Source organism: Peromyscus californicus, unplaced genomic scaffold (assembly GCF_007827085.1).
Source record: "Peromyscus californicus insignis strain IS unplaced genomic scaffold, ASM782708v3 Scaffold_16__1_contigs__length_79575227, whole genome shotgun sequence".
Taxonomy (NCBI): Eukaryota; Metazoa; Chordata; class Mammalia; order Rodentia; family Cricetidae; genus Peromyscus; species Peromyscus californicus.
The window spans coordinates 27,406,121-27,432,811 of NW_026294458.1; the positions used below are offsets into that span (position 1 = coordinate 27,406,121).

Consider the following 26,691-nt stretch of genomic DNA (forward strand, 5'->3'; position numbering starts at 1 on the left):
ACTTGTATACTGCCAATTTCTTAGGTGTGTGTATTTTGACCTGGCTGGAGCCTTCGCTATGGGCTGCCTGTTGATTGGGGTGTGTCGTTGGGGGCAGTAGTTCAGTGAGCCAGTCCTCCTAATCTGAGCCATAGATAGAACGGGCTCATCTTCTATTTAAGAAATGTGGCAAACTGCTTTAAATGAATCTGGTTCAGACAAGGTCATCAGAAGCATTCATCTGATCCTGTGCTGTGTGTAATGAACACTTCTCCTGAGCTCCAGAGCTGCAAGGTTAATAGACAAGAAAGCCAGTGACTGCCACCACCCACCCGAGCTCCCAGGAGTCTGTCAGTACATGTGAATTCTTAACCATATGGGGCCCGTTTCCTCATTTATAGGAGCTGTTCACTGGCTCTCCTGATATCTTTGAAGTTAGATTTGGGAGTAATAATATTGAGTGTTTATATTATTTCTGGACTTTTCCTTTTTCTCTAATTGAAAATTTAGTTAATATGCATATTCAATTCCAGATTTCTGAAATATTCAGCTAAACGTCTTAGATGTAAAGAATGACTTGTTAGAATGTTGTTGGTCTCTAGTTAACCATTATGCTAAACTGTAGTAGATTTCTAATACATTTTTCCTCACTTTATTTGCATCATGGCACTTGGTAAATTGAACCAATACCTAAGCACCACATATACTATTTTTATTTTAATCATTTACTATCTGTATTGCCTAATCCCCTTTAAGTTTAGGATGTATTTTATTAAACTGTATTATGGTTCTGTGTGGGTCAGCATTTTATCAGATTTGGTTGTCATCTAAGGCCAAGCAGAACTAGTGGGATTACTGAATTCACCCCCTGGCTGGAGGCAGAGCTGCATATCTTCAATCCAAAGTACATAAGGATCTTGCCTCTTTTTAAAGAGTTGTGAAGAAAGAAATTTCATAACTGCTCTTAGCAGTCTATTTGATTATTTACAACTAGCATGTTTAGGGTGTTCATCTTGAAGTCTTAAATTCCTCACTCAACTTTTCATTTTGCCCAAGGACAGAAATGCTAATCATTATCCTCTTTGTAATGACTATTCTTATAGTCAGAAAACTATGAAGATATAATTTGGCCCTTTTTTCCCTAAACTAAATTATTCTCATTTTTTAACAGTTTTATTTCTATAGCTCTTTTTGTGACAAACAGGACTGTTTTTAAAAGCTCTGCCATATATGATGCTTCTGACTCAGGCACTGCATATTTTAATTGCACTGTGCCGGTGTGGAAATAGCCACAACTTTTCATTTTATCCTGATGGACAGAGCACTTGTGGTCATTTAACCTTGAGGTTTAAACTTGGTCCCAAAAAAAGTAACTGACTCATAGCATTGGCTAGACCCAGGACTAAAGAGCATCAGTCTTCCCAGTCTCAGAGCTCATCTTGCCCCCACTCCTGAAAAGCACTAAAATTAACTTTTCCTTGACCTCTCTTTCTAGTGCTGTTTGTTTACTGATTTAACGACTTTTTCTATCATCTTTGTCTCCTAAAATAGACAGATGACATTTATTCAACAAACATTGGACTGTCATGCTGTATTTAACACACTTTGCAAGGTTTGGGAGATTCAAGTGTGAACTGTCAGCAAAGGCTGGGAGACATAGATGTCCTAGGCATGCGCAGGGAAAAACAGAATAGTCTGTCACAGTATATAAAGAAACAGTGGAGGAGAAAACAGAGAAGGGTTTGGGCCAGATTGTGAAAGGTCTTGGATGCTCTTAAGCAAAGAGTTGGTGGTGACAAGGACAAAAGTAACACTTTGCAGTCTGTATTACAGAAAACTGCTCCTAAGTTTTAAAAACACAGACTTTGTTTATGTTGTCCCCATGGCTTAGCCAGTCATCGGGTCTAAATATCTGATTAATTTCTATCTCTTGATATGTGTGTCACATATTTTCTTTGCATTTTAACCATTTAAGTGGCGATCCCCCTCTGTTCTCATTGTTCTGGATGCTTCTCTGCTTCTAATGTGTTGATATTTAGTCTGGGATCCACTGCACCACTCGCTTATTCGTCTCTGTGTTTCTAGACAGAGAAGTGTTGGAGTGTTTGCCTTATAGCAGCAATCTCTAGCAAAGGACATTAATGGTGGACTAGAGCAGCACTGTGTGCCTCTAATCAGTTGACCGCATGGTAACAGCGAAAGAACTTTTCAGGTCACTCACACACACACACACACACACACACACACACACACACACACACACACACACACTAAAAAGAAAAGAAAAGAAAAGAAAAGAAAAAGAAAAACAACGATTTACTATAGGGTAAAAGTCCTGATACCAATCTGTAGTTATAAAGCTACTACTTCAGAAATTAGTAATCTGCAGAGAAAGACTGGAATTAGATTATAAAATGTTCTAAAATCTGCTTTGGGTGGACTCTTAAGTTGTCAGGCTGGAGGGGGAAAGAGGGAAGAACTGAGGTTTCATTTTATATATATATATATATATATATGAGATTCTCAGAGAATAAGAAATTATAATTAAAATAGAACCCACCTTAAATACAAACTCAGTCCCTGTCCGCCCCCCCCAGAATCACTGCTCTCACTGTTTGTTTTCTGACTCTGTCCCCGTAAGCATCCTGAGGAGTCAGGAGTCTTTTGTGGACTAGGGCAGGTATCTAATTGTATCTGGTCAAAGGCTCATAGGCCATACTATGCCTAATTACTGAACTTCAGTTCTTCCATCCTCTCTCTTCATCCATGATTACCTTATTTCATCATCTGAACTTTTCAAAGGAGATGTCCTTCAGTTATGTTATAACATGCTTATGATTATTTTATTTCTTGAGATAGATACAAAATACTGTGGTCTAGTAAGTCAGGCTTCAACATATGAATTTATATATAGCATTTATGATTTTCTGCTGTTGACCAAAATAATGGAAACACTTCAGTAACTGCAGAGGGCCTAAAGTGGGGTTGCAAAGGATCACTCTGCACCCATGCTCTTTAACTTGCAAACCTTTCCCCAGGTTTATGGTTTTGTTTTTGTTTTTGTTTTTTTTTTTTGGTTTTTTTTTTTTTTTTTTTTTTTTTTTGGTTTTTCAAGACAGGGTTTCTCTGTGTAGCTTTGCGCCTTTCCTGGATCTTGCTCTGTAGACCAGGCTGGCCTCGAACTCACAAAGATCCGCCTGGCTCTGCCTCCCAAATGCTGGGATTAAAGGCATGTGCCACCACTGCCCAGCCAGATTTATGTTTAAAGAAAAATATTTTTTTAAGCTGGAGAATTAAAAACTCCCAAATGCAGAGTACATGAAATGCCATTAAATCTAGCATAAACCTTCTTGAATCTGTCACATAAAGAAAGTCATGTATCCAGTGTGAAGCTGGAATATCAATTGACAGGAGTCTTATGGAGCTGGCACTCATTCTGAGAGGCACATGTGTCTAAAATTCCAATAGCACCTCAGCTTTTGGAAAGTCTGGAAGTTGAATGATAGTAGCAGCATCAGTAAGGTGAGAATCATCCTAGTGTTTGGGATGATGCCCACACATGAATTTCTTAATACGGTATTTCTAGAACACTCAAAGAGTATTTAAACATTATCCCTATCCATAGAAAACATAGCTTTAAACCCACCCAAGTTCTAGGAAGAATATTTGAAGAGAAAAGACTGAGAAGATTAAAGACGTGCCTAAGAGGTCATTCCTGTCTGGTTGTCATACCTTTTCCCTTCTTAGCTGAAAGGATGAGTATGGAACTTGAGTTGTCTGAATTCCTCAGCTCTGTCATCAGCTGTGACACATTCTCATTTTCTGATTCATCTGTGATGAATAAGCACTCCCTTTCCTAGTCACAGTCCTCAGAGTAACCAGTTTTGTGAGTTATGATGACTTATTTTTTCATTTCATTACTGAATTATTATTATTCCCTCTTAGCAAAGTTGGTCTCACTCTCTGTCCCACCCGTGTTAACCCCATATGCGGAAAAGCGCAGTTGGCCAGTAACATTGCCTGAGCTCTGAGCTCGTTCAGAGTAAAAAACTGACAACCAGACTTCTGTTTTTAACCCAGCCAGATACCTCAGCTGGCAAGCAGCTCAGCTTCCTCACCATAAAATGGGTATAATAATAGCTTTCCCTTACCACTGTGAAATATTTAGAATGCAAATCAAGCCAAACCTATCTCCGTCCAAAGCGAAGCATAAACCAGCCTGCATAATCCTGAATGAGTCCAGATTTCAAGGGAAAACATCAAGTGGGAAGCACCTAAAGGTGGCATAATTTAGTGGTTAAAGTATGTGGACTTTGGAATGGTGCAGACTTACTCAGAGGCCAGCAGCTGTGTGATTTGGGGTAAGTTTCCTAATTTCTGAAATCTCCTCTTTCTTCTAATAAGTGCAGGGTAACAGTATTTTTCCTTATAGTGTGGGTTCAGTGATTCACTCTCCCAGTGCTTCTCACACTTGCACTCAGGCAGGCCTGAACTTAAAGTGGTCCAACATTCAGGATGCCTACTGGGACACTGCTCTGTGTGCCCCAGACAGGACACTTCAGGGCAGCCTCAGGTATCACCCCTGAAAATACACATGGAGTATTTTCTTTTTACTCCTCAGTATATTTTTGCTTGTTTTACTAAAGTAGCAGTAATGCAAGGCCAAGAAGAGCATCTGTTTTGTTTCTTTTAAAACATCCAAGAGAAAGTTAATGGGGAAATGGATACATGTACAAACAACAGTTTAAGTTATTCACCCCCAAGGAAAACCAGCTATCAAGGAAGATGACCATGTCTTAGTATTGGTGGCGCTGTGTACACCATGTTGCTTGCTCCCTGCACATCCCTGGGTTAACACATATGCAAACTAGAGAAGCATAGGAACTCTCCATCGCTGTCATTTCTCCACCCCATACTCCTCCACCCCATTGCAGTAACTGCACTGTGGATATTTTAAAAGAAATTATACTGGGTGGATAATGATGAAAGTACATTATATACATCAAAGAAGTTTATAATGAAGCCCATTATTTCATACAATTAATCTATGGTAATAATAGTGAGTACGAAAAATATTATAAAGCTCCAGGCATATAGAGGACTAGGGGACCTTAAAGGAGCTTGTATGTCTCTAGTCACACACCTTTACTTATAGAGCTTCCTTTTTTAATATTTTCTTTACTCCCAGTTCAGATTATGCTTGTTTTAAACTTTCTGAAGACCATTTCAAGGGAATTTTCTTTCCTCACCCCAGCCTCCCCAAGCCATGGGTAAAGAACCCACAGGAGTCATACTTGGGCTTCTTGGGAGCCAGACACTCCTTGAAACTTGTTGTGTTTGAGCTTTCTCAGAAAAGGATTCTCCTAGGAACCTACATCATCTCTAAATGTTGAAAACCACTGCCCTAGAACATTATGTGAACTGAAATTAGGTAACCTAGCCTTTTCAGTTACAATTAACTTACAATTAGGTCCTTGGAGATTGACACTTTCGGTATCACAAACCCAAGATTAGACATCGATGCACATCATGCCTCCTGCCCCCACGTTGTGAATGCACCCACTGCTGTGTTTTAATGTCCTGAATTATTTGGCCTTTACAGTTTTATATCCTTTGCTACATATTTGTGTGTTGAACCTGGAATGTTCAATGCAAATGTTTTAAATCCTATGCAAAACTCTTCTACTTAATTCTTTGCATTTCATATAAAAACAACTTACAGACATAGAAGGTGAATATCACTCAGGTGGAAAGGGCATGTATCAATACATAACAGTTTCAGTTGAGCAAAAGTAAATCTCTGTAGATTAATACATATTGTAAAATTGCATAGCGGATTGTAATTCAGTCAAGAAGGAGGGACCTTTTGACAGTTACGGACATTTATGAATTTTACATGAACTGTGAAATTAAGTTTTTAGGCTTAATATTAAATTTGGGATTGCTTTTATTGTTTTGCTTTAATATATCAGGACAAACTTATATCCCCCCAATTGCAATCTAACTTGGTTTTCTCTTAAACTGTAACACACTCTGTCATTTTCCCTCCATCTTGGATTCCCGTCACTGACAGCCTGTGTATCATTTGATATCAGGGAGAGAGTTTATTAGTCTTCACATGTGTTAGTCAAGCCGATAACTTTCTATCACCAAAATTTAATTTTAGCTAATTTTGTGAATAACTGCTCCTTGGAGCTCAAATAGAAAACTTACCTGCTCTGATAGAAGAATATAAGCACCTGATGAAGTCTTCAAAGATCAGAATCCATTTTTGAGAGGTTTTTTGGTCTATAACATGTAATAGATAAGGGATAATTCAGCATATTTTATAGAAAAATCATTAATCATATTTCCCCTTTTCCTCCAAAGATTAATAAGAAATCATGCTCAAAAAATGGGGAGGGGGAAAGAAAAATTGAAGAAGAGGAGGGAGAGGGTTGGAGATAGAATGACAGAAATATGCACAGTGCAGTGATTTCCTGTCCTGGCTTGTAAAGAAGACATGAATATACAAAACTACAGTCTTGGTACACTAGCCCCTTTTTATTATTTCCAGTTTGTAAATTCTGGTAATAATTCACACATAATCTAATTATCTTTCCTACAATTTTCATTAACCCAATCAATTTTGTGAGAAAAATTTAAAGCACAAGAGAGCCCAGGTGTCTCTTGCACTGGTGTGCACTGTGAGCCAGGCTGCAGAGTCTGCACTGGTGTGCACTGTGAGCCAGGCTGCAGAGTCTGTAGTGGTGTGCACTGTGAGCCAGGCTGCAGAGTCTGCACTGGTGTGCACTGTGAGCCAGGCTGCAGAGTCTGCACTGGTGTGCACTGTGAGCCAGGCTGCAGAGTCTGCAGTGGTGTGCACTGTGAGCCAGGCTGCAGAGTCTGCAGTGGTGTGCACTGTGAGCCAGGCTGCAGAGTCTGCAGTGGTGTGCACTGTGAGCCAGGCTGCAGAGTCTGCAGTGGTGTGCACTGTGAGCCAGGCTGCAGAGTCTGCAGTGGTGTGCACTGTGAGCCAGGCTGCAGAGTCTGCAGTGGTGTGCACTGTGAGCCAGGCTGCAGAGTCTGCAGTGGTGTGCACTGTGAGCCAGGCTGCAGAGTCTGCAGTGGTGTGCACTGTGAGCCAGGCTGCAGAGTCTGCAGTGGTGTGCACTGTGAGCCAGGCTGCAGAGTCTGCAGTGGTGTGCACTGTGAGCCAGGCTGCAGAGTCTGCACTGGTGTGCACTGTGAGCCAGGCTGCAGAGTCTGCAGTGGTGTGCACTGTGAGCCAGGCTGCAGAGTCTGCAGTGGTGTGCACTGTGAGCCAGGCTGCAGAGTCTGCAGTGGTGTGCACTGTGAGCCAGGCTGCAGAGTCTGCAGTGGTGTGCACTGTGAGCCAGGCTGCAGAGTCTGCACTGGTGTACACTGTGAGCCAGGCTGCAGAGTCTGCAGTGGTGTGCACTGTGAGCCAGGCTGCAGAGTCTGCAGTGGTGTGCACTGTGAGCCAGGCTGCCGTTTCTTTTGAACTCTTTCTGTCCTGCAGCGATCACCACCCTTTGCAGCTGCATGCACACAGGCAGATTTCACACTGACCACACAGGGGGAAATGTTTCTTGAGAACAGTCTCTACCATGGTGCATTTGTCCAGAAAATCTGGAAACTGAGGCTCTTGAATTTAGTTTTCTGCTTTGGCTTTTTCAGGGTAATCAGGTCCTTCAAGTCAATACCCTTAAATAAACTCATTTTGACACTTGGAGGCTTTATGTGAGTGGTTAGAACATCCTGCCAGGAGCCCACAGTTTGGCAGTACATATCTGATGTGACCTGAGGATCCAGTGGAAAGACTTCTGTTATCTTAATTTCTTCATCTAGAAGAGAGTCAATCAAAACTATGGTGGCTTTCCAGTAGTAATGGTTTATTTCTTGTATAGTTTGAGGATTATAAGGGAGAATTATTAGACTTTTAAACATAGAATGTGAAACTATCATGGCGAGCTTCCCCCAAACCTGAAAAGTGTCATTATTAGAGCAGTATTTGGAGTGCAGAAGTGTTCATTCCAATTACTCTGTCACAATATCTCCGTCAACAATAGAGCTCTCTGCAACTCAGAAATGTTCTATGTGGAGTTCACTAAGGTCACTGAGAGCCACACGTGGCCATTGAGCACTTGGAATGTGGCTAGTGTGACTAAGGATCTGAATATTTAGATTTTCATTAAAGTTAAAGAATTTAAGTAGACAAGTATGGCTAGTTACTACTGTAGTGAGCAGCATCGTTCCTCCAGGAAAGCCGTCTGTTGGGATCCTATGAAATCAACAGGAAAGGTCTTGGCACTTTCTATACTAGGATGTACTGGCATCGGTCATAGCAAGGAGGCTACAACTCCTGAAAATCTCTGAAGCTGGATATTAATAATTTTGTGCCTACAGTGACAAAATATGGGATCAGCGAGTCCCATCAATGTCTTAAGGTTTTGTGTTCCTCACTGTATTTAGTTTTGTGTTTAATTCCTTGTCTTGTCTTTCCTTTTCAGTTCCTTGACCACCAGTCCCATACCTGTTCCTGCTCTTTATGTAAGTAAAAGTGGCTTCTTTACTCTTAATGAAAGTGTTGGATTTGTGAAGCTCTGGTCTTTGGTGTCACATTTCCTAGTTGGTTTCACCGTGGTGCCCAGAGTCCATTTAGTATGCGTTAGTGTTTTCCTGCTTGGAGGCAGCGCTGGTAGTGTGGTGGTGAGTTGTCCTCTGTGAGGGAGCCCAGCAGCACAGCCGCGGCCTTCTGAAAAGGCTGCCCTTTCCCTCTCTCGGCAGCTGCTATTTGCCAAGGTCGTTGCTCTTCTGAACTGAAGCTTACAGTCCACAGCCAGATCTCAGCAACAGTTGGGCTTGGCTCCACTGTCAATCAATGGGCAATTATTTATTCTCCAGTTATTCGCTCATCCCTGGGTCCAACCATTTTTAATTTTAACTTCTAGATCAGAGCTTTCATTTATTGACAAAATTTATAATATCCTTTTGCAAAGAAGTACAAGACTGAAAAGTAAATAGGCTAAAATTTGTGCAAAATTATAAAGTCTAGGAAGAAAAAGAAAAGAAATCCAGGATTCACATGTGCCAGAAGGTTTATAGAATGTACAATTCCTTTCCAGAAAAGATGGAAAAATTTGGAGTGGTGGGAGAAAGAAATGGGGGAAAAAAACTTGATTTTAAATGAAAACATGAACATTTATTATTTAAAGACCAAACTGGGCCACACTGAGCAGATTTGGATAAATGTTACTTTGGACTGCTTGGAAAAGGTTCTGGGGTAATGAAACCACATAATCAAGTCACTACCAGAGGCACCCCCTCAGAAATCCTGCAGAGAAAGGCAGTTAGCTCATCCCTAAGTAACCATAGGTGTCCCTGTAGCCGCATCGCCCTCTCTCCCTTGTTCAAGTTACGTCACTCTGTAGTAGTTCATGTGTTGTAGTGATCTGCATCAAAAGAGGTCTCTGAGTCCACTTGTGTATGGCTTCTACTAACATTCCTAAAAACTTGTGGCAAACATATTGAAGGAAGCAGAATTCCTCAAAAGATGCTAAAGTTGTGTGACACTTTATCTGATGTGGAAAGGAGATTGATTGATTAGACTCCTCAAGGACTGGTGCTGTGTGAGACCACAGGGGAGGTCCTGCCTGCCCCTAAGCCGTCTCATCCCCGTTCTCAGTGTTGATAGAGTGCGTCTGCTGATTCTTTGGAGGATGTCGGTGGTCATGCTCATGATTACCACTGTGTGTCTTCCTGTTCTTCCCCTCCGTTGTTACCTAGCACTGCATATTTCTAGTCCTCTGACTGGTAAATCTTTTTGTAGCAGTTCTTTTGTGTAAAAACATTTCGCATAATAGCTCAGTGTTAGACGAGGCATTAATCCTCACATCACCAGGATGAGTCAGCACGACATACTCCTGCCCGCCTAGCTCAGCTATTATGACGTCAGTGCTTTAGGGCAAGCCTCAGACACAGACTGTATAGGAAACCTGTCTCACCTAGTGGAAATCAAGGGGGAGACCTATAATTGAAAGGCTGTGTCTGCCTCGTGGGAAAATGTGAAACTAATTCTGTGCTACATCAGTAATCAGCAGAGCAGCTTCAAGTAGATCCTTTTTTTATTTATTATTTTTTTCTTTATCTTTAAAGCAGAAGTAAGGCTGGGAAAAGAAAAACCTGTAACGATCTAATAGTCCATTCATGTACTCATGACCTTGTCCCACCCCAGGCCAGGCTTCATGCTTGCTTGACTTGTTAGAAATCCTCCAGTTGCCTTTATGCCAGCAGGATGACAGGGCCAGTAACAGTCCTGTGTCCTCAAGTGCCCCCATGGACACAGCTGATGGAGTTGATGGCTGCAGGGGTGGTGCCCTAGAGGCCCGTCAGAAGCAAAGGAAAAGTTCCTTGGGAATAAACCAGAACATTATCCCCCCAGTGCCTCTTGTCCCAAGTGCCTCTTCAATGACCTCCTCTGAACAGGTGCAAAATTCGGCCCATTTGACCTTCTGTCCTTGGCACTGCATCCAGTGTCCGAATCTGGAATTGACCCAGATTTAAATAGGAGTTGAATAGATGCCACGGTTTCCTGCAAGAGTTTTCTGTCCCATTATTCTTCAGCAGAAACTGAAAGGAAAACCCCGCAACCTGCCATGCTGCCTTGAAGCAGATGAGAAAGTCTAGCTATGTTTGGGAAGCCCAGTTCTCGTCAGCTAGGCCTCTATTCAAACTCAGACACATTCTCAGGACAGTACCTTACAGTATTAAAAGTTAATCACTGGAAGGGTGATATTGTATTCCATTACTGACATCCCTGTTAAAAAGAGATGCTCCATCGCAGCCTCCATCCCTCCCTCTTACTCTCACCCCAGCCGGCCACCAGTGCTTCTCCACTGGGATCTTCCACCTTCATTAGATTGCTGGTAGTCTCCTACCATGCTTCTAAGAGCTGCTGCTACTGCTTGGTGTGGTTTTGATTAATTATGCACAGTTCTTTATTTAGTTTTCAGTCAACAAACGTTTATAGAAATCTTGTAACAGTGCTTGGTTCTGGGAACTCCAAGACAAATGAGAAATGCCACCTTTCATTAAGAATGGCACCGTCTGGGGCTAGTGGTCCAGCTCAGTGAAGTGGAACGGGAGCGTAGGCCTGGGCTAGACCCACAACAATGCAAAAAGAGAAAGAAAAAATGCCCTCACAGCCTGCTGGAGCAGATGAGCATGTGGGTCAAGGCTATCTTGTGACAGGCACTGGAATGCAGGTATCTACAAGTGCCTACCCATATAGAAGGTTCAAGCTGACTCATGAAGTGAAAGTAGTGAGTAGGGGTTTACCAAGTGAGCTCAGGAGGAGAGAAAAGAAAAGGGTTCATCGTCAGGGAAAAACAAGAATATTTCAAAGTGAGGAGGCATGAAGTAACCTCCAGATCTAGGTACCGAGCTCTCTGGTGTGCTAGAGCATGCTGGACTAGCAAGCAGGCTAGCTGGGTCAAAGGGCCTCTGATGCCAAGCAAAGGAGTTTGGTCTTGATCTTCAGCCTTGAAGATATTTTTTAAAAATGTAAGGAAATTGCATAAAACCTGACCTGAGCAGTGGATAGAGTGGAGAGGAGAGATTATTTAGGAGTATTGACATGGGCATTAATAGTTGTGGGATTCCAGCATATCTTCGCCTACTGCATAATCCTTGCCTTCGAAGAGAAAGGCTGATGTGATACGGTGCCAGGTTGAAAGCCAAACTCCTCCTCGGAGGAGTTTCACTGAAGACCTCAGTTTGCAGCTAACCTGGATTGGAGCTGCTGCCTACTAGTCTTGGGATGTAGAAGGGTCTTCTGGCCACAGTGAGCATGGGATAGGAGGAAAGAGAATATAAAAAAGATGAAAGCAATTCTTAATAATGGCTCTCTAAAGTCAATCAATCCCCGATTTCCTGTCATTTTTCCATTGCTGCCTTTTTCTAAGCACAATTTCCAAGCCATTGAACTGAATTGCAACTTATGCACAGCCGGGTGTTGAAACAATTCAGTATATTCATTCCTTCTCTCTGAATTAGAGTTCACCATAAGTGTGCTTTTCTCTTGTTCACTTTGGGCTGCCAGGACAATTTAAAGGAGAATTTCAGCAGCTTGTGTCTCACACACCATGTTCTCTTTGCAAACTGGAGTATATGTGTGGGCGTGTTTAAGTTGTCTCTATATTGCTTTCTAGAAAGGTTTGAGAAGATGAACAAGATGAGGAGCAGGGACCTATTAAAAGCCCAGATCCCCCAGTGACCTGAGTGGAGAACGTAGGCTGGTGATCAGATGGTCAATTATGTGTTTGTCAAAACACAGTGGGCTGCATTCCAGACTGCCAGCTTTGGAGGCCCAGCTTCTGCCAACCAAATGTCATCTGGGAACATGCAACACTGGGCACTGTGAAGGAGTTTGAAATAGACCATGCCACAGCCAACCTACTGCCAGTCTTATAGCACCAATATGGCATGCACAGCCGGGCCCCATGTTTCAGAGCTCAGGAATTCACTGTACTCAATTCAAGGGGTCAGATGGGTTCATGTTTTCAAAGCCTATGTTCTCTGCTTTGAACACTGTGACTTGTTCCTCAGCAATTTCCAAGGGATTTTTCCAGTCACATCTCTGTGGAAACCACTCTTTTTGTGTTGGTTAGGAGAGCCTTGTAAAATGTCCCAGAGGAGGGGGTGAGGCAAACCTGCTCTGACAAGGACTGTGACTCCTATAAGGGATTCCAACTCGAAGGAAATTACATTAAAGGTGCATAGCTTTTAAAATATCAGGAACCACCTTGGCAACTTGTAAAAAGCAGAAGGGCTTTGCCTATTTTATAAAGTGATTTGCATATACCTGCATAAATAATGTCCCCACCTGTACTTTTATGTATTTAGGTTGAATAAATTAAATTCAGTGATCTTTAAAATATTCTGTGTCTTTCATTGCTCAGACACCATTTTCAAGACCCTTCCTCTTCATTCCCCTCCTGTGGCTGCAGTGACTATTTGTTTTTGAATCTTTTGGCTAATTCTGAGAACTAAAGAACACTGTAGACCAGTCCACCACAACCAGGAACATTATCTCCCTCTGCTTGAATTTCTCTTTTCTTTTCTATCACTGGATCAAGAGTTCTATTTTTTTCATAAGAGAAAATGGAGGAGTTTATTATTAATGTGAAAGCATAGCCCAAGAAAGGATTAATACACAGCTCAGAGATATTAGCCTTATATTATTTTTCTGTTAGCCTTTTCTTTCCTCCTTCCTTCTCTCTCTTGCTCCTGTACTGTTTCTCTCTGTCTCTTAACAAGGTTATTATGTAGCACTGGGATTACAGACCTGTGCCACCATAATTGGATTAATCTTTACTTTCTGTGGCCATTGCCAGTACCCCTTCAGAAACCACCTGTTTATTAACTCCTAACAGTTTTAACTTGGGCCTCCACATCAAAGTCTGTTCAGTAGACCAGCCCTAACCACATTCATCCTGCAAGATATTAGGCATTTGCCATATTTTGTGAAGAATCATGTTTAATGGAGTTAATATATATAGTTGTTGCCCTTGATTGTTCTAAAGGAACTTAAAGTTAGGAAGTTAAACTGTTGAGTATTTTTATATTCATATAAAACAATAAATGACTAAATTCCAAATGCAATGATATAATCCAGGAAGTACAATAGAATTTCATTCTCAAAACTGAGTCTTGAGAGCTGAAATTTTTCATGTCAAATGTGATTCATCTGGATCGTGAAAAATGGCTAAAATGTAAAAAAAAAAAAAAAAAAAAAAAAAGGAGGGGTAAAATAAAGACACTTGAAGCAAAAACATAACCTAAGTGTTGGGATCTTGGAGGGGTCCTTAAATAACACTGGTCTTCCTCATTTAAGATCTAAGCTGGGTTTAAAAAAACAACAAAAAGCGGTAAGAAGGCCTGAGAGCAACTCACCAGGTCGAAGCACTGGTGGTACAAGTTTGGCTTCCTGAATTCAATCACCAGAACCCACTTCAAGGTGTAAGGGGAGGCTCTCCTCCACAGTGTTGTCCTCTGACCTACACACATATCATGTACACGTGCACAATAGTAATTCGTTCATTAATCCATAAATAAAATCTCAAACAATAAGGAAAAAATGATAATTGAGAAAATAATTTTCGTGACTGTTGGTTGGAAGATATAACATAGGGGTAAAGGCAAAAGGAGCCCCATGACTCTCATTCCTTCACTTTCAACTTTCAGAAGCATGAAAAGATGTATGCAGATATGAACAGCACCTTGCCATGTCACTAATTTTCACCAGTCTGTGTAGAAAAGAAAGAAAAAGATACTAAAATCCTGCTACTAACATTCTGACAGACCCATTGGACATGATTTGAAATACAGACCAAGGGCTTTCTCAGAAATAGAATGATTCATCTCTGAGGAGCAGAATAAGGAATACAGCAGCATGGGCAGGGGTAGAAAACTGATTTGAACTAGACATGAAGAAGGTGTATTCTTCCCAACCTGGAAAGCAGGAGGAGGAAGGAAGGAGGTAAAGCTGGAAATGGAGGCAGTAGGACCAATTCCACTTCTCTAAAGGGACACCCTGCGGTCAGAATCAGTAGTGCTATGGTTGTTCAAGGTCTACCTTGAGGGCTTTCCGAGTCTCCAAATTACTACAGTTAGAACTTGAAGGAAGCAGGCAAAAATGAAGTTGATGAACTAAATAAAACCTATGGGAAGAAAAATACAATGCTTGTATCTCTGCTTAAATTAAGAGTATCAACATTTGTTGAATGATTGCCTTGCTTTGGATACTGTGCTATTTAAAAGAGTTATCTGATTGAACTTTTTAAAGTACACTATTAAGGATGTGCTCTTACTATAATTGTGCAATTGAGAGAACTGAGATTTGCCATGTTTGATTAATTTTCCCCAAATACTTAATAAGTGTTAGAGATAGAACTTGAATTGGGACCATCTGCTCTTAAAATCCATGGCCAAATTTCATTCAACACAGGCAAGTGTCTACTAATGTTACAGATAGAATGGTGGAGAAAACAGAGTGCCTCTCTTCCTGAACCATATAATTTGAGGAGTATAGGGCAGATATTAATTAAATGGTCAGACAAAGCATACAATTTCAAACGATACTCACTACCATGAGGTGGAAATACCAGGTGCTCTAGGAGCAAAACGTAGTGGGTAAGGTAGTTTCCGGAACCCTTTCTGAGGAAGTGGCACTTGATCTAATATCTGAAGATAGAAAGCACAAAGTGAGGTTGGGCAGTAGGAAAGAAGTGCAGGCCTGGGGAACAACATGCTTGAAGGCTTTACGTAGACTCAGAAGAAGAGGGTGAAGGAAGGAACAACCCATCTGAATCTGAAAACACGCACAGGACCTGACGATGCTAGGTCTTCTGCAGCCATGTTAAGGATATTTGGAAAACAAGCTGAAGACACTGTGCCGTGATAATTTTTTTATTATTTTAGAAAGATGCGGTTTGATTTTAGAAAGATGAGATATGTATCTTAGGAGTTAGAAACTTGTCACCTGTACACACACACACACACATACACACACACACACACACACACACACACACACACACACACACACACACACACACACACACATCTACTTCATTGGTAATTGTCCTAAATGGGAAACAGCCCAGTTACCTTCAGTGGATGAGTGATTAAGCAAACTGTTGCACATTAGTATCATGAAATATGTTCATCACTAAAAAGGAATGAGCAACTTGAATAAATTTTAAGAATTTCACTGAATGAAAACTAAAATGGCCAGTTTCAAGATTGCAAACTGTTATCTATATATAGCACTTTTGTACTAAACAAATTATAATGCTAGAGGACAAAGTTGTAGTTGACAGAGAATAGAGACTAGAGATGGATGCAACCATGGCTACAGAAGAGAAGCATGGAGATGTTTTGCAGTAGAATGGAGGTACTACCTCAAGGTTATCGTATGTGGTGGTGAATGATGCTGTTGGCGTGGATAAAAATGCCCAAATACAGTCTTGATGGAGAAGCCCAAGACTGAGATTTAAACAACTTTTACTGTTTAATTAGCTGGTAGAGAAAATGAAATCTGTAAAGTATCCTCAGGAAAAAAGAAAAACAGCTAAAATAGTTGTAGGAAAACCAGAACACATGAACACAGAAGGCAAGTGAAGAGTGTTTCCCAAGAGCGGAAGGGCAGAGTTGAAACCCATACATTCAGTGGATCTGTTTGGAGGTTGCAGTTGACCTAGGAAAAACCACTGTGTTTTTGTGGTAAAAAGATAACTTGTTTATGCTTAAGTGAGGAGCGTGAGAGGTAAAGAAACACAGACTACAACTGTGGACAACTAGTAGTTGCTTTGTATGACAGCACGGAGAATGAATGACGTCAGGGCTTGAGGGCAGACACAGGTCAAAAGAAATTTGGGGATGAGAACACTGATGTGCTTTGCACACATATGGGAAAGCCACAGATGAGAAGACAAAGTCAGTGCACAGGAGAGAGAGGAAGACACCATATTTAGTCGTGGATGGTTCTTGATAAGATTAGAATGTGAATGTAAGAGGAGGGGCATCTATTATTTGAAGGAAGAAGGAGCAAGAGCAGATGCCAGCCCTTATGTAGGTTTGATGCTGACAAATTATGAGGTTTCCCACATGATGGCTCCTAAGCGGGTGAGAGCCTGCCAAGAGTAAGTGGTGAAGAGATCTGATAAATGTTGAGGTTCGAAATAGTTCTGGGCACAAATGGGTTTGCAAGTCGACCAAAGAAACATAGCAGGAATCTCCTTGGCAGTTCAGAAGACACAGCTACTTCTCGTCTCTCCCTCCCTGCTCTGCATACCCAGTCATGGTGGATGCCCATGTTTTATGATTTCCCTACAACCGTTTTAGCTGCTTCTGGAGGTACCTCACAGATCTCATTCTCTCCACAATCTGATTAAATATGAAGAGTTTCTGCCTCATTGCCACATCTCTAATGTGTATCACACATATATGCATGACAACTCTGATTTCTTTCATTATCATTTTGCTAATATATAATCAATTATGAATAAGTAGATAATCTACTTGAATTGTGGTAAAATGTGAATTTTCTCTTAAGTTTTAAAAGCTGGTATCTAATGTCACAAAATGCTATTTAAATTTAAAAGAGAGTGGGGAGAGACTAGAGACAGGAAAAAAGAAAAAAGGATGAAAATGTAGAGGGAAAAAAAATAAAGAAATCTAGGGAACTATAGAAGACCTGACAGAAAACTCATCTTTGTTATTCAAGGGAACTCCCATTTGAAAGAAATAAATGAGATTCTATCCCCTAATGGTGATCTACACTGGTAGTTTAAATGAGAATGTCCCTCATAAGCTCATATATTTGAATGCTTAGTCATCAGGGAGTGGCACTATTTGAGAAGAATTAGAAGGATTAGGAGGTGTGGCCTTGGAAGAGGTGTGTTACTATGGGGGTGGGCTTTGAGGTTTCAAAAGCCTACACCAGGCCCAGTGCCTGTCCCTCTGTCTGCATGTCTCTCTCTCTCTCCCCCTCTCTCCCTCTCTCCCCCCTTCCCCTCCCCCCCCCTCCCCTCCCCCTCCCTCTCCCCCTGTGGATCATGAGTGTAGAGGACTCAGCTACTGCTTCAGAGCCTGTGTGAGTGCCACCATGCTCCCCACCATGATGATAATGAACTAAACCTCTGAAACTGTAAGCAAGCCCTCAGTCAAGTGCTTTCTTTTATCAGAGTTGCCTTGGTCATGGTGTCTCTTCACAGCAATAGAATGGAAACTAAGACATACACCTTCCACCTCCACAAATGGCTTCCAGACCTGGAGACCTACCGAGGACTGTAGCTTACTTGAGTTCCTGCTGCTAGAAATGTAAGAAGATACCAAGAGCATCTGAGATCTACTGTCATAGATACTGACAGCATCTAAGGGAAGGAAGGCTCCTTTATTCTCATAGATGCTGAGAGTCATCAAACTACCCTTGGCAACAATTGGTTGCAACAGTGACCTTTCCTGTCTGAACTCGTTCCACTCTGCTGGCTTCCCTTTAGGAAGTGACATTAGGACCATTTGACTCCGAACTAGGCTGCAGATACATCTGGGTAGAATTTGGCAGCTGTTGAGTGCAGCAGCTGTATTTTTTTAGTATTTACTTCTTTGATGATTCTATAACTCACATTTATCATAAAATATTAAGAAAGTATGGTATAAATAGAAAACATTGATAATCCCACTCACTACATAGAAAAAACTGTTATTAGCATGTTTTTGGCATCTTGTCTCTTTTCTACATTTTAAGATAATTCAGCATATATAATGTATGAAATTCTGTAATATTTTCACCTAATAGTGTAGGGTAAATACTTCCTCATGTAATTAGAAGCTCTTTGTAACATCACTATATCTGAATAAAATCCTACCTTATATAATTCCCAGAATTTACCTAACAGTGGCCTGTAAATATCTTTGTTATTTGTAGTATTTAGACTTTTATTTTTTAAAAATCTTTAAAGTAAAAACTACACTACATTGCATCAAGTTCTCAAAATGGAAAATGGAAACCAGAAGCAAAGGGTAATGTCTCAAACCAGGGAGCTCGTCAGCCAGGCAATTTTGTCGGTTAAAAAGCAGCCTCTAGGGTTGGAGAGATGGCTCAGCGGTTAAGAGCACTGGCTGCTCTTCCAGAGGTCCTGAGTTCAATTCCAAGTACCCACATGGTGGCTCACAACCATCTATAGTGAGATCTGATTCTCTCTTCTGGTGTCCCTGAAGATAGGTCCCTCATATACAATAAATACATTATTTATAAAAAAAAAAAAAAAAAGCAGCCTCTAACTGTGAAGGACTAGAAAAATCAGACTACATTTGAAAGTACTTGCAGGATTTACCTAAACTTTTCTTTCCCCAAAATTAAATGCTTCAAAATTTAATCCTAAAAATTATGCACATTTGGGTATTTTTACTACACATGATCATAGTTCAAAGGCTGAAAAGACATGTGTTTTTACTAATTTGTACAAATTTGTACTAATTTGATATATTTCTCCATGTAAAACCCTTCAAAAATCTCACTGCTCAGAGACAGTCTGAACACACATGGGAAGTATACTCTTATGCCTGTCTATTTATCGTTCCTTTTTTCTTTCTCCTTTCTCTTTCCAAAATGAAAGGAAAAAGAACTTGCTGTTTTGTGATCTACTTTTCCACTCAGCATTGTAAGTTGTTTGCCATGTTAATAAGTACAAATCTGCATGATTCGACAGCAGGATTGTACTCCGGTTTATGGGTGGTACATTGATCGAGTCACTTGTTGACGGACACTTGTGGTAATTAGAACTGTTTCCTTACTTTTCAATAATTCTATGATAGCTGTCTTTATATGCACCCATGCATGCATGTTCTTAACCACACTTCCCTGATAATTTTTTAGGATAAATTTAAAGTAGAGGAATTATTAAAATAAAATGTGTATGTTGCTGTATTGTTCTGCAGTAAATTTTATCAATTTATACTTCCATCATCAAAGAAAGACACTACCCATTTCTCTCTGTCTTCATTGGATTCTATACTCTCAGTTGTAATTTTTGCAAAGTAAATAGAGCCATTCTTATTAGGGGTATGTAATATATTTTCCAAGCATTAAACCCAAACCTGGATACTTTGAAATGCATTAAACCTTATTACATAGAACTAAAAACTGCTATAGAGAAAAAATTTTTAACTCAGAAAATTTTTTTCTGAGAATTCTCTAATACCTTAAAAGTGACTATAAATCAACAACAAAAGGTACATTTTAAATAATTTATATTAATAGGATGTAAGTTTTTACATTTTAATGATTAAATTTACCCTTTCTTTTTTTTTTCTTTTTTTTTTTTTTTTTTTTTTTTTTTTTTGGTTTTTCGAGACAGGGTTTCTCTGTGTAGCTTTGCGCCTTTCCTGGAACTCACTTGGTAGCCCAGACTGGCCTCGAACTCACAGAGATCCGCCTGGCTCTGCCTCCCGAGTGCTGGGATTAAAGGCATGCGCCACCACCGCCCAGCTTAAATTTACTCTTTTAAATCACTATTATTTGTATTTTTTAATATTATCTTAACTAATTTCATTTTTAGCCTTTAAATTAAAATTTCAAAAAGGCAGTTGATGAGTCTGACAGCATGTGGTTGCTGATTCTCATTCTTTATTGCAAAATGGTGCCCCCTACATCCTTTAAGGTCAGGCACCTCAGGCTCTGTTTCTCCAACTCTGACAGCCACACCCACCCTCACTACTCTCTCTGGGGTGCTATGAAGAGCAGAGCATTAGTTAGGAAACTGAAGGGCTTTGGGCATGGAGGTAAGCACTTCTTGGTTATGTATATTCCTGTGCTTAGCTGGCATCCCCATCCTCCAATTGTTCATCTGTGCTCTCCTGTCAGACTCCAGAATCAGAAAATTACTGGGAAGGGAAAAATACACGGTGGCAACATTGCCTGATCCACGTCTCCAAGGCAGGATTGTCACTATTCTTCCACAAGATGTAGACAGAGATTTCTGGATGTTCTCATAAATAATGTGCTAGAGGCCATATCATCAATGTCCTTCACCTTTCCCCCACTCTCTCTGACTCTCATGTGTATTGCTACATACTTATTGAAATAGAATGTTTTCCAACAACTTCAGGGAAAGTGAAAGACGCTAGGAAAGCAGAAATGCCGCACCGACAGTGTCACCCCAGCATCCACAGTACAAACTGTGACAGGTTGCCTTCCGTGTTTCAGGATAGGGAGCATCTGGGCTCTCAGGGTGCATTTTCTGGGCTTTTCAAAGGAGCAGGAGTTGCACAAAGCTGTTGTGAGTGATAATTGGAACATTCCTTCTGCACAAGAAGTGCAGTTGCAGATGATAGATGGATGGTGTGTATGTTCCATGGTACTTTTTCTTCCTTTTCCAGACTATGTCCATGAAAGTATCATGTCTTGAATTCTTACACAGTGTCCAGAAAGGAAGCAGAAGACAGGCCAGCATGTCCCTTCAGGCCAACCGCAAGCTAAGGAGAATGGCAAAAACAGGAGGAGTAAATCATTCTGTTCTCTCTTTCAGCATCATGTGTCCCGTGAAGTGGGAGTTGTGGTTATGGCCCAGTCTTTGGTATAGCGAGTAGCTTTTCCAGGGCATGAGGCTGATTGCAAGTGCTCGAGATATCGCTTAATTCCGTTCTTAAAATTGTCATACATTCTACTTACTTCCATAACATGACTTATATTCAGAAGCCACATAATGTCACGGGAATGATTAACGTTGAGTGGTATTGATGCTATGTGTGTTCCTCATGTTCTGTTTCACCGTTCTCTTCCCCAATCATGGTTACCTAGTCAAGGGTGGGTCAGGTTGTGTGAGACTGTGTGTATACATATGCACTGTGTATCTTATAATTAGCAACTTACTTGTTCAAAGAGTCATTTTACTAGGACTCTTGCTGAGAAAAGTTACACAGTAAATCTTCATAGTGGCAAAATCAAGACCTAGGGTCTTCTTTATAAACTCTCTGTCATGTCAGTGTCACTCTTCATTCTGGTATGAAATGTTGAAAACAAATGAGGCATCAGACATCCCTTCCTGACCATTACCTGGAGATTAATTTCCAAATGGTTTAGAGCAAGCCTCTTTGCCTTCTTATGTGATAGAAAGCTAAAACAGGTTCTCTTTAGTCCCTCCTCATATATGTCTAGGCTTTTTTGGTACATGGGACACAATTATCAACTCTAATTGAAACCCATCCTTTAAGTGATAGAATCAGGTGTCCTATAGGAGAATGTGAATAAAAGGTATGCTGAAGTCCTTCGATAGTATCCTCAGGCTGGTCTTCACATGCTGATCAAGGACACATAAGAAGGAGTAGTGGCAGGTCTCCTGTCAGAATATTGGCGGGGCGGGGGATGGTGGTGCCTGTCTTCATCTGTGAATCATATCTCCTTGGTTTGCTTTCTATCAGGAGCTCAGCACACCCCTCCATCAGGCCTGCAGCACTGCACTTTCATGTAAAGAATAGAGGAGTCTAAATACCACATAGCTTAACTAGTCTGGCTAAAATACCTCTGGGTCTTGTGTGTGTGCGTCCCTCCGTCCTCCTTACAGAGAACTACTTTCTACAACAGCACTCAGAATATATTGGGAGCCAGGTCTCTCATCCCTAGTCCTTGATCTGCGTAGAAAAAGGGGGCAGGGGCACATCAAGCGTATAGACGACTCTTAGCTGAAACACTGCTTTAGAGATCTGAATCTGCAGAGAAATCTTATTGGCCACTATTATTTGGAGTGTCTCTCTTTATCCAATCTACAAAGACAAATACTTTGAAGAGTTCCTTTTGAGCTGTGGATTGTGGCTTACTTCTTTCTAGAAAATAGTGTGGTAGTGGCTGGTTTCATTTAAATTCAGGATAAATCCTTTTTCCATGTGTCTTAGTTCACGGTAATGGAATACCCAGCACTGGATAATCTAAAAGTATAAGCTTATTTTTCATAGTTCTAGAAAATAAGCTAGCCAAGATGAAGGTCTCAGCAGAGTCCTTTCCAGATGTGGGCTTCCACAGTGCAGAGATGCTGCTTTGGCCGAGCTTTTGGCAAAAGGGCAATTGCTGGATCTTTATGTGGCAGAGAGAGGAAAGCAGCTCCCTCTTCCATTCTCATACGATGCTGTCAGTCCATGGAGGTTCAGCTCCCCACACTCTTCCCAGCTCCTCCAGACCTCTCACCTCCCAACACTATCACGTTGGCTGTTTCATTTCCCTAGATGAGTTGAGGAGGCCACTCTCCATCACTAGCCAAGGATGAGTAGAGGAGAGGACAGTCATTTGGGTTAGTTCCAGCCTCTCTCAATAAAAGATGTGTTCTTTGGAGGAAATGTTCACAGGCTTTGAAACAGGAAAAGATGCAAATGGAAGCCAAAATAACAACTGAGAACTATGTGTATCTTCACTGCACCAGCCACCCTCAGTGAATTAGACATTAGGTAAGAGGGAATCAAAAGCCTGCACTCCAGCTGCGCCTGTAATCCCAGCACTTGGGGGCAGAAGCAGAAGGTTCCAGAGTTCAAGGCCAGCTTTAGCCTGGGCTGATGGGGAGCCTATCTCAGAAAGTGAAAACAAACCAAGCACACACTCTAAATACTCATTTGTTAGGACAGTGTCGGTTTTAGATTGTTCTTTTACCCCAATTATTTCTGTAAACATGACTTCCTCCACAAAGAAATCTTTCCACAGCACATCAATATTATTACATGGGAACAGTATACACCTTGGAGTGATCTGAACAGGTGAACTCAGGGTCCAGGTAACTCAGAAGTATGGAGTCAGGGCGAAGAATCTTTGCTGTCTTCCCAAGCTATCCTAGCTTGGTCATGTTACTTGCATTTTCATCAGTACTCATTGGTAAGAACTCTTCATTTTGTTACACTGGTATTATTCCTAGGTCATCTGTGCACCTTCATCTGTGTGCCAGGACCTCAGGGGACTACCATAGTTGAACGCACATGCAGGCACACACAAACACACATACTTTCTCTGTTGATCTGGGCCTTTCTTCTGCCCATTAGATGCATTACAGATCTGCTTTTAATGGGCCTCTCTGTATCCCGACAGAAATATTTCTGGTGCTCTCCTTGTTCCCACAACGTTTGCTGGGTGCATATTTAATATGTTTTAGCTTACTGCCTGAAGATGGAATCAGGGACATCTACCTGCACATGACAGTGCTTTGGCTCTTGCAGTTGCAGAACTTAATGTATGTATCAGTAATGAAAATCTTAATTAAGAAAGCTGCATCATTGTCCACGAACACTCATTTTTCTCCCCCTGCAAAGCCCTTTGTGTATTGCAGTATATACCTGGTCCAGACAGACAGAGCCCTCGAAGAGCTTGTCTGGCAGATCTTCTTTTGATTATTAACAGCTAGCAAATGACAAAGTCTCACTTCCTTTTGTCTTGAAGCTGAGGCTTGAAACAGCAGAGCACACAATGTACTGTAGAGTTTGTTTGTGTTTTTTTGAAACTTGCCTTTATTACGCTGGTGGGTTTAAAAATCCGGCAGTGTTGATCAAAACTAATTTAGGTAACTTAGAGTTGCCAAAACACTAGCAGATGCGTATTTACACATGTACTTTCAGAGAACTAAAATGTTCCATATAGAGACAATGCAAAGCTCGAGGAGGGACAGTTTCAAGCTATCTGCTCAGGTTTCTGGGACACCAAAGCTGCAACGTCCCCATTTGTGTGGCCTCAGCAGTGAGGCCTTTGCCTGCGCCAGTGTGCATCTGCCTACTTGTCGCTTGGGCAGAGAGTAAGAAGCTTTGGAGGTGGGGTAACTGTGTGCAGACAACAATAACTATACCCATAAAAAACCAAACGACTTCAAGAAAGCCCTTTTGAAAAGGTGGCCTACAATTTAATTATCGTTATGAAACAGTGCTCAATTGTATTTTAATAAGCCCAAATCATAAACTCCAAAATAAAAATGAACTTCTGTTAAACTGACTTAAAAACTTCAAAGCATTTCATTTTCTTCCTTTTAATTCTATGATCTTAACCCATGCCCTACATGGTAAGAGGCAGGTCTCATGTTCTCACCCACTTATGTATCCTTCAGCCTTCTACATTCCCTAGGCTTCTAGCCTGCAATGTCAGCCTGTTTCTGGAAGATTAATGTAGCCATCGAGTTATATAACACTTCTCACCTAAAGGTGATCAGCTATGAATATTTAGGACCTGCTGTCTGCATGCTGTACATGTGTGTCCTTCCAGTCTGGGGGTGGGTGGGAAGCCATGTCTTTGATGACACTTATGTGCTCTTTATTTTTCTAGTTCTTAGAATTCCACATGGTTTATCTCATTTATTTTCAAAATCACTGTAAAGTAGATAATGGTCAGTTTTCCAGGTTTGGGAATCAAGAGAAAACTTGTGTAAATTTTCTCTCTGTGCATCATGAAAAGTGTAAGGAAGGCTTTGTTGTGGGAAAGTTATTTTCAAGGAATATGATTTATTAATATCTCAGAGTTACAGTCATAACACATTTAATTAAGGTTAAATATGAAAAGTAAATAAAAATGAAATTACACTTTTTGTAGTTGGACCACACCACAATAAAAGCTAGAGAAGACACCATCAGGACTCTTGATTGGCAAGTAGGAAAACTGTAGACAGTTTGTATTAATCTGAATGATTTCCTTTTTCATAAACTGTTAGCCAATGTCACCATAAATCCTAAAGCAACTGAGAAGTACTTGACATAGGAAATGTAGTGCAGGTTCATGGTATAAGGTAATAGAAGAAGCTCAATGATTAATTCATTGATAAATAACTGAAGGACAACTGATGTGCTGCTGGAAAGACTAACTCAGAAGACCAAAACTTTTTTTAATTTCTAACTTTTTCAATTATTTTTAGAGTTGGGGCATGGGTGAGCCACGACACATGTATTGAGGTCAGAGGGTGGTTCATGAGAATTGGTTCTCTCCTTCCACCGTGGGGTCCAAGGGGGACCAAACTCAAGTTGTCAAGCTTAATAACAAATGCTTTTATCCACTAAGTGAGTGATTTTCTTAATTAAAACAATTTTGATTAGCAATTATAATTCTAATAAATTACTAGGTGTTGGTCTTCAGCTTTCCAAAAAGTATGTTTTTGAAAAATTATGAAAATTCTAAATATTTGAAATTTAGGTAATATCTTCTCACACTGGGCATATATCTATGATTTGCTTAAAATTCAAGAGTGACTAGACTCAATAAAAGTGACAGTCTTTTTGTAACTCACTCTTGACTCTTCACTGATGCCTCATTGTGTTTCCTCAGTTTTTTCAAATTATTATTATTATTATTATTATTATTATTATTATTATTGTGTGTGTGTGTGTGTGTGTGTGTGTGTGTGTGTGTGTGTGTGTGTGTGTGTGTGTTCCACAGTGCACCTATGAAACTGACAGGACGACTTCACTTTCAGGAGTCAGTTTCTGCTTGGCAGCAAGCACATTTGCCCACAGAGCCACCTCCCCAGACCTGCTTCCCCATCCTTGTAATGCCTGAAGTATTATATGGTGTACAGCTGTGGCCCAGTCCATATGCAAAGGGCTTAGGGCAAAGACGTGTCTTGTAGCTCCAGCCAAATATCTTTAGAAAGTGTATTAGCTGACTGCCAGGATGCTCTTTGATTCAGACCTGACTACCCTTTGCTCTCACTTGGAAGCCCATCCACTCTCTGCTATAAGTGCTCTTTGCAGCAAATGTATGCATTGGTTGTCCTGGAGCATCAGCTTTATGTTGGTGCTTAATATGGAGCAACATACAGTTCGGTATATTTAAACGCCTGCTACTTCCTTATTCCTTTAAACATAGTAATAGCATTTCTCTCTATGCAAACCTCTGTACATAAAAAGGTTTACATTTTAAAACAAACATGTTTTTTGAGCTTTATCCAAATTCAAAAAAAGCATCTGAAAATTTTAACAGCTGAAAAACACTTTCTCCTTGCTGGGAAAACTTAAACCTTGCTAGGCTTTATGCAACTATTTAAAAAAAAAAAAAAAAAGACTTCTGTGCTGAGAACCAGCGTGAAAAATCTCAGCGTGAGAGGTTGTTGGAATTGTTTTTCTTCATAGAGCTAAAACCAATCCTTGGTTTTAGAGTGATGCCACAATATACATATGCTTCATCAGGAACAAAGGATT

The 26,691-nt window shown here is 40.7% G+C and overlaps 1 protein-coding gene across 14 annotated transcripts in view; it reads left to right on the top strand.

Moving 5' to 3' along the window:
* Window positions 1–26,691, top strand: part of Zbtb20 (zinc finger and BTB domain containing 20) — a 786,974-nt gene that overhangs the window by 597,516 nt on the left and 162,767 nt on the right. For all 14 annotated transcript variants that reach the window (XM_052740705.1, XM_052740707.1, XM_052740708.1 and 11 more), the window contains one exon: window positions 8,493–8,532. The gene's annotated coding sequence lies outside the window, so the exon portion shown is untranslated. The remainder of the gene's footprint in view (window positions 1–8,492; window positions 8,533–26,691) is intronic.